General features: G+C 45.0%; 1 protein-coding gene and 1 long non-coding RNA gene across 3 annotated transcripts in view; both read right to left on the reverse strand.

Moving 5' to 3' along the window:
* Positions 1-15,070, reverse strand: part of ST6GALNAC3 (ST6 N-acetylgalactosaminide alpha-2,6-sialyltransferase 3) — a 569,262-nt gene that overhangs the window by 471,415 nt on the left and 82,777 nt on the right. The window lies entirely within an intron of this gene.
* LOC146402845 (uncharacterized) lies at positions 7,430-12,330 on the reverse strand. Its single transcript, XR_014807969.1, has 2 exons — positions 11,955-12,330; positions 7,430-11,813 (listed from the first exon to the last, which is right to left on the reverse strand). It is a non-coding gene; the product is annotated as an uncharacterized LOC146402845 (long non-coding RNA).

A 15,070-nucleotide genomic window follows, 5' to 3' on the forward strand; every position in this document is an offset into this window, starting at 1 on the left:
CTCTAGACACAGTCGATGGCTCAGAAGGCAGTTTAGAAAAGGACTCCGGGCTTAAATTCCCCAATCGAACTCATCATAACCTCAGAAGGAGACACCATCTTCAAGTCAGACTATTCTGCTCTGTCACCTGGAAAGGGTGCTTTCCCATCTCTAGTCTTCTTCCCTGAAAGTGGGAAAGGAAACGGCCTCCCCTCTCCACCATCACTCATCCCAGCTTAAACCACAAAGGAGCTTGGAACGGTGATGAGAAAGAACCGTCACTTGCCAGCAAAGGGCCTGGGTAGGGTTTCCAGCTCAACCACTTGCCAGTTTCATGATCTGAGGCATACTCCTCAACATCACCCTTTTCTTATCCATAAAATATGGATACCATTTCCACCCTGTGGTTGAGGAATAATCAAGCAACACAGGAGTGTGTAGTTTACATTATAAAGCACTAGGTAAATAGCAAGAGTTATTATTAGATGATAAAAAAGCTACTAATTGCCAGGTTCTTATTCACTGACAGGCACTGTGCTAAGAGCTTTGAACATTATCTGATTTAAGCCTTATAAGCAATATGATAGCTACTATTATCTCTACACTAAGGTTCCTATAAGCAATAGGGGCTGATTCTGCCTGGGCTAAGTTTTAACAGATTTAAAAAAGGAGGAGAAGAGGAAGAAGAGGAGGAAGGGGAAGGGAAAAGAAAAGGAGGGGGAGGAAGAGGGGAAGGAGGAGGGGAAGAAGGAGGAGGGAAGGGGAGGGAGAAGGAAGAGGAGGGGAAAAGAATAGAAAAAAAAATGTTTAAATACTGGAGTTGCTCAAAGAATGAATCAATCCCTAAGCACACTGCCCAGGCTAGGCAGGGACCAGGGGCAACCCACAGACTGCAGCAGTAGACACAAATGGATCTGCTCTCCAGACTGGGTGAGGTGCATAAAGGTGCCTCAACACCAAGGGCACCTGTCACTGGGTTTCAAACTCCTGGGCTAGAGAAGTTGATTGGCCTGGTTCCATTAGCTGCCATGACCATGGAGCAAAACCACAGTGCACAGACACCCCACCGCTGCTGAGAAAGGGGACTGTTTAGTAAGCCATCAGGATATCACCAGAAGGGCCCACCATGTCCCCATTTTACAGGTGAAGACTCTGACCCAAGTCTTGGTGCAAAATCTGGGGCTTACACTTGGTAGAGCCAGATGTCAACCTTTGATAGTCAAGTAAGAACTGACACTCTCACTAAACTGCCTATTTTCCAATAAAATGAGTCCAGGAAATCTCCTCATAAGTATTTTCACTAAACTGTCAAAAATAAACAATGATTCCTTCTTCATTACCTTTAGAGGCCATCTGCCAGGTGTTTATGGGCCACCCTCTGCAGCCAGCTGCCAGGACTTGGATCTTGCCTCCTCCACTTATTAGCTATGTGACTTTGGTTTTTTTTGTTTGGTTTTTTGGGGGGGAGGTTGTCTTTTGTCTTTTTAGGGCTGCACCATGGCATATGGAGGTTCCCAGGCTAGCGGTCAAATCAGAGCTGTAGCTGCCAGCCTATACCAGAGCCACAGCAACGCGGCATCTGAGCCATGTCTGCAACCTATACCACCGCTCATAGCAGCACCAGATCCTTAACCCATTGAGTGAAGCCAGGGGTTGAACCCACAACCTCATGGTTCCTAGTCGGATTCGTTTCCGCTGCTCCAGGACAGGAATTCCCAGTTATATGACTTTGAACAGATCACTTTACTTCTTTCAGCCTCTTAGTGGGTTACTTTGAGGATTAAGTGAGTTAATACATAATTCACTTGGTAAAGGACTTAAAACCCATGTCTGGCAAAAAACATAATAGCAAACACACTGAAGAACAAAAAGTTAGAGGAATCACACCAAATGATTTCAAAACTTACAGTAAAGCTATAGTAATCAAAATAGCACAGTACTGGTGAAAGAATGGACACACATATCAATGGACCAGAAGAGACAGGCTAGATGCAGATCTATACCAAGAGTCAAGAGACTTTTGATGAAGGAACAAAGGCAATTCAATGGAGAAAGGATAACCTTTTCAACTAATGGTGCTAGAACAACTGGATGTCTACATGTTAAAAAAAGAAGAAGAAAAAAAAAACAGCTAAACACAGACCTTATATCTCTCCCAAATTTAACTCAAAATAGATTGCAGACCTAAATGTAGATACAAAAACCATAAAACTTTTAGAGAGAACAAAGGAAAAAAATCTAGATTACCCTAGGTTTGGAGATGAATTTTTAGAGGGAACACCAAAAGCATGATCTATTTAGACATATCAAAATTAAAAACCTTTGCTCTACAAAAGACACTTAAAATAATGCAAAGATAAGCCACAGAAGTTTTCAGAGATACTTGCAAACACATATCTGACAAAGGACCTGTATCCAATCCAAAGAATTCATGAAACTCAACAATAAGAAAGTCCAGCTAAAAATGGACAAAAGATCTAAGCAGAGATTTCACCAAATAAGCATAACATTCTGTTTTGTAAAAATCATGTTTTGCCTCATTTGTCACTAGGAAATTATCAAATAAAACAACAATGAGATACCATACTTATGAGAATAGCTAAAATACAAAAAAAAAAAAAATCAAATGTCAATTGCTGGCAAGGAAAAAGAGCAACACAAACTTTCATTCTTCAATTGGTAGGAATACAAAATGGCACAGCCAATTTGGAAGACAGTTTGGCAATTTCTAACAAAGCTAAATATAGTCTTAGCATACAATCCAGAAATCACACTCCTAGATATTTACCCAAGTGACGTCAGAACTATGTCCACACAAAACCCTACAAGCAAATGTTATACCAGCTTTATTCATAGTCACCAAAAACTGGAAGCAACCAAGACATCCTTAAATAACTGAATGGATAAACAAACTGGAGCATATCCACCCAATGAAATATTATAAAAGGAAATGAGCTATCAAGCCATGAAAAGACATGAATAAATCTTAAATGCATCTCGCTAAGTGAAAGAAGCTAATCTGGAAAGGCTATGTTCTATATGATTGCAATTATATGATATGACATTCTGGAAAAAGAAAAACTATAGAGACAGTTTAAAAATCAATGGATTGGGGGAAGGTTAAATAGGTGACTAGGTGCAGCAAAGCAAATTCATAGGGTGATGAAGCTATTTTCTATGACACCGCAATGGCAAATACCTGCACTTGTCAAAACCCACTGAAATGTACAGCAAAGAGTGAACTTTAATATATGTAAATTTTTAAAAATCGTGTAAAAAGGTCAGTGGAATCCCATGATAAAATGCAGAATGTGACAAAACAATCTAACTGTATTACAAATGTATGAAACAACCTCACTGAAGCAAGTGGGGGGAAAAAAGGTGCTCCCAAAGTAACACTGGAAATGAAGAGTCCGTAAAACTAAAGGCAAAAGAAATTGTACAGAAGCAGCACTGTACTCTAGTGGATCAAGTTATTTTCCATGGGGGTCTGGATCACAATTCTGACACTGCTCTACATGGGGTGAACTGGAACTGAGCAACTAAGTCAACACATGGGGGATGGTGGGAGCCAAGTTCACCACTGTTGAGGGAGGAGATCATGGATCCCCAAGGGGAGGAGGCCAGAATGATCCTGTGCTAATGGGTTAGAGCTGGAGACACAGGTATGCTCATGTTTAGCCTGGCACAGATACAGATGGTTACATACAGTACAGGCACACATAGTTCCCTGCTCTGTCCCCTGAAAGGGCCCATAAGCAACAGCAACCTTATAGCAATAAGAACGCTCAGTGCCCAGGTCTTGGTTTTCATACCATCCTCCAACAAAAACAAGCAGAGCCTCTCAAAGAAAGGACTGATTCTAGGGCTAGGGTGGAGGGGAGATGTATAAGATGAGCCTGGGGTATCTTGTGTGAGAAAATAAGAAAGTACTGAAAACAGCAATAACAACAACAAATGCACAGTGCTGAAGGTATGTCAAAGTGACACAAGGACGACTTAACAATAGCCAAAGCTGGAACAATCTGAACAACAAAGGAAAGTACTTTGTTACCCCAGAATATAAAATAAATCTCTATGAATCCATAAATAAACAATTGAATAAGTGAATACATGGGTGGAAAGAGACAAACTTCCTATTCAGAAGAATTGCAAAGAATTGGGATAGATATTGTGCCCTCAAGGTGAAGCACAACTCCCCAATCCTAACTGGGGGCTGTGCATAGTGACCTTCTTCCACACAGTGTTGGTGCAGAGGAGTAGTAATTTAAAGGGAGAAACCTGCCAAACACTACCTCAGCTCAGTGTTAAAGATCAGCATCAACCATGCTAAGTCGTGGGGACAGTATAGGCCCTTGATAGGATGTGATGAAAAAGGTACTTTATCTCTATGGTCTTCCTCTCAAAAATCCATATCCCCATTCTAACCAAGAGAAAATGTCAGACAAATTGCAATAGAGGGACATTCTACAAAATACCTGACCAGTGCTCCTCAAGAGTGTCAAGGTCATCAAAAGTAAGGAAAGTCTTACAGATGGCCAATAGGCGCATGAAAAGAAGCTCCACATCACCAATTATTAGAGAAATGCAAATCAAAACTCTACACGGTGCCACCTCGCACTGGTCAGAATGACCATCATTAAAAAGTCTACAAATATCAGGAGTTCCTGACGTGGCTCAGTGGTTAACAAATCTGACTAGGAACCATGAGGTTGCAGGTTCGATCCCTGGCCTCACTCAGTGGGTTAAGGATCCGGCGTTGCCCTGAGCTGTGGTGTAGGCTGCAGACGCAGCTCAGATCCCACATTGCTGTGGCTCTGGCATAGGCTGGTAGCAACAGCTCTGATGAGACCCCTAGCCTGGGAACCTCCATATGCCACGGGTGCAGCCCTACAAAAGACAAAAAGACAAAAGACCAAAATGATGAAGAAGGTTTAAAGAAAGGGGAGCCTTCCTACACTGTTGGTGGGAACGTAGGTTGGTTTAGCCACTATGGAAACCAGTATGGAGGTTCCTCAAAAAACTAAAAATAGAGTTGCCATATGATCCAATAATCCATCTCCTGAGCATATATCCAGACAAAATTCTAATGTGAAAAGATACATGCACCCAAATGTTCATAGCAGCACTATTTACAACAGCCAAGACATGGAAGCAACCTAAACATCATCAACAGATAGATAAAGAATATGTGATATGTATACGTGTGTGTGTGTGTGTACATGTGTACACACAATGGGGTACTACTTAGCCATTTAAAAAGAATGAAATAGTGCCATTTGCAGCAACATGGATGGACCTAGAGATTATCACATTAAGTCAGAAAAAGAAAGACAAATACCATATGATATCACTTATATGCAGAATCCAAAATATACAGATGAACTTATTTATGAAACAGAAACACTCACAGACATAGAAAACTTATGGTTACCAAAGGGGAAAGGAGGTGGGGGAGGAATAAATTAGGACTTTGGGATTAACAGATACACATGACTATACCTAAAACAGACAAACAAGGAGGTCCTACTGTATAACACAGGGAACCATATCCAATACGATATCCAATATCATGTAATAAACCAGAATGGAAAGGAATATGAAAAAGAATATGCATAAAATTGAAACATTTTGCTGTACAGCAGAAATTAACATAACACTGTAAATCAACTAGACTTCAAGGGAGTTCCCAGATTCGGGAACAAATCTGACTAGTATCCATGAGGATTCAAGTTCGAGCCCTGGCCTTGCACAGTGTGTTAAGGATCTGGCATTTCCGTGAGCTGCGGTATAGGTCGCTGACACAGCTTGGATCTGGTGTTGCTGTGGCTGTGGTGTGGGTCGGCTTCTATAGCTCTGATTCAACCCCTATCCCGGAAACTTCTATAATGCTTCAGGTGCGGCCCTAAAAAGACAAAAAATAATAAAAAAATAAAATAAAACTGTTCTAAAACATAAATTTTATTAAAACAAACACAAAAACAAACCACGCCTAGCACATAGTAATCCCATATAATCATTAGCTATTTATGATGGCGGTAGTTGTATTCATGCATGTGTGTGTGGGGGGGTAATTTGCTTTGTGAGTCCATTATGTTCTTCCTGTGCAAATTTAGGTCCAAGAACCCAGAAAAAAACTGTCACTATGCTTGTCACCAAGCAATGACCACTCCCAAAACCTATTATCCCCAACAGGAATAGCACTGGCAGCTCTGTTGATTAACGTTGGTGACTTTCTAGGGAGAAGTCACACCACATTCCTACAAATAAAGGACAGGTCACCACTCGCATCCTTCAAGGCTAACAATTTTCTTAAGACTGGTAGAAATGCAAAGATTTCAATAAAGACATGCCTTTAATTGGAGGAACTTCTGACCAAGAGTCAAGGAACCAAGCCCACACACAGCAGCTTCCGGAAGACCTAGAAACCCGGGAAGTCAGAACGGCGGTTTTGTTAAATGGTAGCACTCCCTGATGTACTGAGTGAGTGAAATACGGCTTATATTTCCCTCGCTTGAAGTCTTAAATCCTCTCTAAATGGAAAATCTCCTGTCAGGCTGACCCACACGGACTACGGGCATTCTTCAGCTCTCCGAAGTAGGCAGGATCAACGCAGAGGATCAAATCCTCATCTTCCCACCGACCTCAACATGAGTGGGCTGCAGCCAAGTCTACACCAAGTATGTGGGCAAAGGAGAAGAGCAGACTGGATGTACAGCATTTCAAGGGTGGATGCTGCTTCTGCAAGCGCAAAAAAGCCCCGGGGTTATGATCAGGTTTCACTAATGAAACACAACTAAGCAGGGACTGTGCTTAATTTACAACAGAGGTTTCCAGACACTAATCCTCCCCACTCCTGCCTGGGCTGGAAAGTGTTGTTCGGTTCATAACATACCTTGAGAGTGGAAGCTAAGACACAAAGTAGTATCTTAAATGCAGTGCACTTCTGGCGACTTCAACTGAGAAAGTCATTTTTTTTTTCCTGGGTACTATTGCTTTAAGAGTGACGAGAGTGCCCTCTCGTGGGAGAGGACGGACCCTACAAGCAGGGTGTAAATAATGTGCCCTACACTTCGTGGCGCTGGTCATTGCAGGTTCCCTAGTTCCTGTCCTCTGTGTCCTCCTTTTCATTACCTGGTGGTGCTTCAAGAGAACTGGCCACCCTCCCTGTGCAAGAAAATTCCTGAGGGAAATAAATATACCCATTTTCAGATGGATTGGGCCAGGTTCTGCTTCACTTCTCTCCTGATTAGCATCTGCCTGGGCATATAGCTCATCCTCAACACTGAAAAGGCTACCCTGATACAGACAGCGGACACTTCTTCATCACTAAGAAAGACCAAGCCGACTTGTTAAGCCAGGGGGAAAGTTCTTAAAAACACGCCCCAGTGCGAAAAGATGCCCATTTCCAAGGGTCCAACTTCAGACAAACACCAAAAGGGGGGATATATTTCTTGATGTTACCAGACCTTTCTTTCAAAATCAGCAGCCCAGAGATAGGAAAATCAGAAGTGAAGGGGCTCAGAGTTGATGGCCTGATATAGAATATGGCTGTTGCCGTCTAGCCACTTCGTTAGAGGGCAAAAGTAAGTCACTCAAAGAAAGTCATGTTCCTTGTTTTAAACAAAACATAGTTTTTGTCCAAGTGGGCAACACAGGACAAGCTATACCAACAACAAAACACAGAAAAGTCTGACTTTAGGGAGTAAGATGTGGAGCGGCTCACCTGGACTCCTTCCATGTTTTACTGAAGTGACTGAGAAAGTTCCCTGATTGAAATCTTCTCCCTCAATTGGGTTTGTTAGCCAAAGGCTACCATTTGGTCTAATTTGCATACACAGGCAGGTGAGGCTTTGAGCTGGGAGCTCAAGGATGATCCATCTCTCCAGGGGCTCACAGATACTCTCTAGGCGCCCACAGGTATATAAGGATCCAAGGAAGTGGCAACAGAATGCCAGCTTAGTTGTAGTTATCCTGGCAGCAAAAAAAGGGGGGGGGGGGAATGGCAGGAGGCGAGCATCATCAGCATCCTTCACCAACAGACAACTTCACGTGACATGCAAATAGGCAACAGCCACAGGAAAAAAATATCACAATAATATTCAAAGGAATTCAAACTAAAGCTATGTTGTTATATCATTTTCTACCTATCAGGTTGGCAAAATGAAAAAGAATGACACATCTGTTACTTCAGAAGATCTAAGGGACTACCAGAAACACTAGGTAAGGGAATATAAAAATGATCTCCTCATTTTGGGGAACCAGGTGCATCCAACTCCTTTAAAAAATGTGCTGACCCTAAGACCTAGCAGTTCCCTTCTGGGAACTCTAAAGAAAGACCTGGACAAGTTTTTCTAACATGAGGATCCCTTCTCCAAAAGTTTCAGAATGACCACATAATGGGACTTAAACTTTTGGCTTCAGATAACTAAGAAAATGGAGACACAACTTCAACAACCAAAATACACCCAAGAATTAAGGAGAGTGTAGATGGAACCCCATTTTTCTCACTTTTCCCCATGACTGGAAACCTCTGCCCAAGGCTCAGAATAATCAGTCATGTTTCTAGCTAGTCCCATGAGTTCAGAGTCACACCCAGGCATTTTATTTCCAATTTAAATATTTCCAATCTGCTGGGGGCTTTGTTTCTGCCAGACACCATGCTCAGCATCCTCAGCACGTGTTCTCCTTGGTGCGGGGTGGTTAAAACCGCTGGCTCAGCCTTGGGAATCACACAGATGCTCCACTCTCAGTATTCCCAAAGGCTTCTGGGCATTTCAGAATCAAAGAGCGAGCCCCTCCTCAGCTAGCTTAATGCTTTATAAACAATCCTGCCCTGTTCATCCAGAGGAGCTCCATACATGTGTGATATGCACAAGTCATGTGTGTCATCACACCTGGTGGGACAGATTTAGAAGCTGCTCCTTTGTGATAAATATTTCCTCTGGTCTTAAACAACCTGGACAGTAATAAGCCACTGTTAAGGTGATGGCTGTTGGGCTCTTCCAAAATGGAGCAGCCATGTCCTTGGAAAAGTAAAAAGCTCGAAACCCAAATAAACGCTTAAGACATGACAATGACAAAAAAAAAAAAAAAAAAAAAAAACATGAATAAAAGATGTCTTCAAAAATATGATCTTCCTGGGAGACTTTATTTACACATTCAGCCATTTTTTGCTTTTTCTCTGGCTCTTAGGATTTAATGCCTTTGACAATTTTTCACTCAGGAAAAGACTAACAAATCCATAATGGAAAGGGAATACTGTTCCGTTAATCAGATGCCATACCTCATAAATCATTAAAATATAGATTTCTGCCTTGAGTAGCCAAGTGGAAAGAGCACTAGAGCTGGAGTCAGGAAACTTGGATTCCTGCGACCTTGAATCTCAAGGACTGGCTCTATGGTGACCTTGAGGCTCTGTTGCTTTTCTGAGCTTGGGATTCATTCTCTATAAAGAAAATGTCTTGGTTCCTGTCTGTGATCCTTCAGAAGGTGAATACGGGATAACAGATGGAGCAGAGTTTCTGGCCTTGCACCACAGCCCGCGGCCTTTACTTCAGCCCCTGCATCCCTTTGCCTGAGGCTCCCTGGTGGACAACCCCGAGGTACCTGTGCTACACTGTCCTCCAGACTCCCCAGCAGGAACTGAGTGCCAGCTGTCCACAGGGGTGGCTTGCTTGATAACACATCCTTTGCTGACATCCTCCTGCCTCATTCCTCACTTCCCCATCAGTGTTTCCTGGATCATCTCCCATACAACTACGTGCCCCAGAATTCTCGTCTCAGGTCCTGCTTCCGTGGGAACCCAGATTAGAGCGGAGGGGTTATGTGCCTTTCTATCAAGGTCTCAGTCTTTGCAAATGGCCTATCCTTAAATAGTTAATCCCTCCTTGGGATGTAGGAAGTAGACGATTTTCTCCAGGACCGACAGGGATGCACACTTTCAAAAGTGACACAACTTAGTGTGTACCTCCCCTCTAAAACTCAAGGCAGTTTTGTTTGTTTGCTTGCGTGCTGGCTTGCTTGCTTTTTAGCGCCGCACCCACAGCATATGGAAGTTCCCAGGCTAGGGGGTGAATTGGAGCTGCAGCCACTGGGCCTACACCACAGCCACAGAAACTCGGGATCCAAGCTGAGTCTGAGACCTACGCCACAGCTCATGACAACACCGGATTCTTAACCCACTGAGTGAGGCCAGGGATGGAACCCACATCCTCATGAATACGAGTTGGGTCCGTAACTTGCTGAGCCACAACAGGAATTACCTCAAGGCAGTTCTGATGGCTCCTGCCGATGCCTAGAGGTCCTTAGCAAGGGACCCCCAACAAAGTCAGAGGGCAGAGATCTAAAGGCATGAGAACATATGGCCACCATCCCACCTCCTGGGCTGGCTGCTCTGTCTCTGACAGAACCCCCAATGTGTTACTGCAGGCTTAGAAAGGGGCCCAAATGCCAGAGATGTCAGATTGCAGAGCAGGTTGAATGGGAGCTGTGGCTGAAGATTCAAGGCCCAACCATTCCTCTTCAGTGTCCAAGAGGCTGAAAAGACAGGATGATAGCCCAGGGTATAACAACGCTACCAAAGACTCAGGTCCGCTGAGGCCCCAGACAACTCCTGGCTGTTGTACATTCAGGCCACCATTTGACCGTCACTGAAGAAATCTTTGCCCCCCATCTGAGGTGCTGTCATTGTCCAGACAAAGCAGAAATGGAAACCAAGCAGAGACTGGACTCTGTCTGCCCGTCTCGTGCTCTAGCAGGGTTTCCAGGGTCCACTATCACCCCACCATTGCGCAAGCCATGCCCACAGGGGATCTGCTGGACCCTGTGAGTTTAAGCCACACTGCTTTCTACGGCAAAGTGAAGGAAACCATCACTATGAATAGAAAATCTTAAATCACAAAGGGACAGACATGATGAAGACAGAATAGGCTAAAACTCCAAGGAAATCTCGGAACCACAGATGTGAACGATCAAAAGGATAAAACACAATGAGGAGGGACTGAGACCGGAGGAAATCTCCCCACTCACTCATTTCACATCAGCAAAAGAAGAGTTAACCTGACTCATCACTGTTGGCTTTACGTGACACCTCTAAAGAAGAGAAGCAGAAACAACAACAACAACAACAACAAAAGGTAAAAAGAGGAAAATTGAGGTCAACTGGATAGATGTGTGCTTTTCACACCAGAGCATCGACATAAAAGCCCAGCCCCCCAGGCTCTGATTGGTGAAGATGTCCTTTGGAAAAATATATAGAAACTCTTAAGTTGAAACTGAAAATGTGATTTTCAGTGCTAGAAGATCTTAGAGGTAATCTAGCCATGCCTCCTCATCCCAAAGAGGAGGAAGTACAATGCAGAAAGGTGCAGGGCCAGGGACAGGAACGAGAAGAAAACCTCATTCTCCTAAATGGAGCTCTTTCTATTGCCACTGCCAGATACAAACTCGGCTCATCTCCACGCTCTAGGAAGAACATCAAGCATGCATCTCAAGGGCACAGGTGAGACGGGGGGTGCTGTGTCCACTTTGTACAGCCAGAGACACAAATGGGGCCAATTTAATGGAAGCCAGTGTAGAGTTTGTTCCCGTCACTTATGAGTGAATGAAATGAGATTCTTACTTAAGAATCACCACATCAGGAGTTCCCATCATGGCTCAGTGGAAACAAATCTGATGAGCATCCATGAGGATGAAAGTTCAATCCTTGGCCTCGCTCGCTGGGTTAAGGATCCAGCATTGCTGTGAGCTGTGGTGTAGGTCCCAAACACAGCTCAGGCCCCATGTTGCCGTGGCTGTGGTGTAGGCCAACGGCTACAGATCTGATTTGACACCTAGCCTGGGAACTTCCATATGCGGTGGGTGCGGCCCTAAAAAGACAAAAAAAAAAAAAAAGAATCACCGTATAATACAACAGAACATTACTCAGCCATAAAAAAGAATGAAATAATACCATTTGCAGCAACATGGAGGACCTAGAGATAATCACACTGAGTGAAGTTAGTCAGAAAGAGAAAGACAAATACCATATGATATCACTTCTATCTGGAATCTAAACTATGACACAAATGAACTTACCTAGGAAACAGACTCACAGACATAGAAAACAAACTTAAGGTTACCAAAGGGGATGGGGGGGGAGTAAATTAGGAGTTTGGGATTAACAGATACAAACTACTAAATGCAAAATAGATAAACAACAAGGATCTACTGTATAGCATCAGGAACTCTACTCAGTATCTTATAATAGCCTATAATGGAAAAGAATCTGAAAAAGAATACATATATATACACACACACACACATAAACTGAATCATTTTACTCTACACTTGAAATTAACACAACATGGTAAATTAACTACTTCGATTAAAAAAAAAAAATTCACCATATCATCCAGGAAATGTCACCCAACATACCAAACAATAGTATGCTTACAGGTGTGCTTGTAGACTAACAGGGACTACCAGACTCCTGGGGAATACACACATTTCCACTTCACTCTATGTGAAAGCCTCTTCTTTCAAATGCCTGGATGTGGCCGACTGAGACCAATCATGGCCTGCTCCTCACTTTACTTAGTTGAAGGGTCTGTGAAGGCAAAATCCTGCATATTGTCTTCGAAACAAAAATGATTTGGCTATTATGTATCAGGTCCTAGGACTGCAGATGCCAGAAGAGCAGAGAGCATCATCTACACTAGCCGGGCCATTTAGAGAGTGATAACCAGGTGCCGTGGTGGAGCAAGAAGGCAGAGGAGGAAGAGGTTATGCTCACCCTCTCCCACAAATACAGTAAAGAAACACATCTACATGTAAAATGACTCAGACAGAACATCAACTGAATGCTGGCAGAAGAACTTAAACCTCCAAAAAGGGCAAGAAACTCTTGACATAACCGGGTAGAACAAAAGACAAAAAGAGAGAGAGAGAAAAGGAATCGGGACGGGACTAGCATTCCCGAGGGAGCTGTGAAGGAGAAAAGGAGCCCATATCCTGGGAAGCCACTTAACTGACAGAAAGACCAGCCGAGTTGGAGGGACCTCAAAGTTGCCGAGAAAAGCGCAGCAGCTGGACTGACAACAGCAAAGCAGAGTGAGAGCCGCATAGATCATCTGAACCACCAGCCTGGACACCACAGCCTGAGATGCTCTGGCAGGGGGTGGGTGCTGAGACTCAGGCTCTGGAGGTCAGTTCCGCGGAGAGGACTGGGGCTGGCTGTGTGGGGACAGCACGAGAGGCTAAGGAGCAGTGCACCACGGATGGGGGAGCGTTATGCCATGGGCTGAGGAGGGGAATGCCTCGGTAGAGGGAATTCAGGAGCAGGTCCAGACCCGCAGGAGAGGCAAGGTGCCCCTGTTGGGGAGGACGAAAAGAGGAGGGGCACAACACCATAGGAAACTCCCTGCACCAGAGTGTGCTCATGCCCGCGGGCTCTCGGAGGGCGGGGCAGCTCTGGCGCAGGTTACCGGCAGCAAGAAGCCTCTTGCTCACTTAGGGGAGACTGGGCATTTCTTGTGCACCTCTTGTGTGGGCTAAGGGGATCAGGGCGGTAAGTGCAACGTTGATGCCTCTTGCGTGATCTACAGGTGGCAGGGACACACGACGGCAGTTGTCTCAGAGGCCAGAGGGATTCATGGCTTGCCACCACTGGAGGCCTGTGAGTGGGCCCCACCTGAAACCCCAGTCACCTCAGGGGTTGGCAAAAAAGAAAAAAACGAGGGAACTGCAACCAAGGACCATATGCTGCTACTCTCACTCCCCTGGGAACATGCCCACCCTGCAGCTGCCACTGCCAAAAGCTCTGGGCAGTGCCCAGACATTGGTCACTGTCTCTTCCCAAGATCCTACAACTAGAGCAGCTGGTGCAGTACCTCCTGCATGGGCTAAGTGGAACAGGGTGCTTCTTGCGTGGTCTTCAGGCAGCAGGGGCAAACCACCACAGTTATCCCTGATTTCAAAGGTGGGCATGGCCCACCGCCACTGGGGATACCTGAACAAAAATCACTTGCAGCCCCACCCACCTCAGAGGGCACCACAGAGAAGGACATTGTGACAGAACACCACCTGTTGTTGCTCTTGCTCCCCTGGGAGCACACCCACCCTGCTGCTGCCACTGCCAAACACTCTGGGCAATGCCCAGACACTTGATCACTGTCCCTTCCCAGGAACTTATAACTAGAAGCAGCTTGTGCAGCACCTCCTGTGGGGACAAAGCAGGATGAGGTGCTTCTGGCATGCTCTACAGGAGGCGGGGGTGAACCACCGCAGTTATCTCTGGCTCCAGAGGTGGGAGTGGCTCGCCACCACCAAGGATCTGTGAACAGACACCACTTGCAGCCCCATTCAACTCAAAGGCACCACAGAGGAGGGCATTGTGACCAAACACCACCTGTTGGTGCTCTCACACCCCTGGGAACACACCCGCCCTGCTGCTGCCACTGCCATACGCTCCAGCCAGTACCCACACACCTGATCTCTGTCAAATCCAAGGACCCTGCAACTAGAAGTAGACTGTAGAGAGCCTCCTTGTGGGCTAAGTGAGATGGGGTACTTCATGCATGGTTTACAGGTGGCAGGAGCAAACCACCACAGTTATCACTGACTCTAGAGGTGGTCATGGCCCGCTCCCACTATGGGTCCCTGAACAGGCACCACCTGCAGTTCCAATCACCTCAGAGGAGGGCGCTGCAATCAAACACAAGCTGTTGTTGCTTTCAGTCCCCTGGGAACTCATGCACCCTGCTGCTGCTACTGCCAAATGCTCTGGTCACCTTGTAGATCTGCCTAGAGCTCATTACCACTTCCCAGGGCCCGGCAGCTAGGAGTAGCCTGTGCCAGCTTCCTGCAGTTCCTTGTTGCCGTTGAGAGCCCAATGACCAGGCACCGACTGCTGGCCCTACCCATTGCCTCCTTCTCCCTGAAAACACACTGAGTGTCCTGGGAACAACAGCCTGCTCACACCAAAGAAAGCAAATATTCAAACTCCCACACCAAAAATAAATAGTAACCCTCCCAAAAATACAGAGGGGTATTCTTGCATAGAAGTAGCCTTACAAGATTACAGTTTGGCTTCCCCAAACTCACAGAAAAA

This window comes from Sus scrofa, chromosome 6 (genome assembly GCF_054392235.1).
Source record: "Sus scrofa isolate SSC_HxYL_T2T_F1_AM1 chromosome 6, Sscrofa_HxYL_maternal_Yorkshire_Landrace_v2.0, whole genome shotgun sequence".
In the NCBI taxonomy this organism is placed as follows: domain Eukaryota; kingdom Metazoa; phylum Chordata; class Mammalia; order Artiodactyla; family Suidae; genus Sus; species Sus scrofa.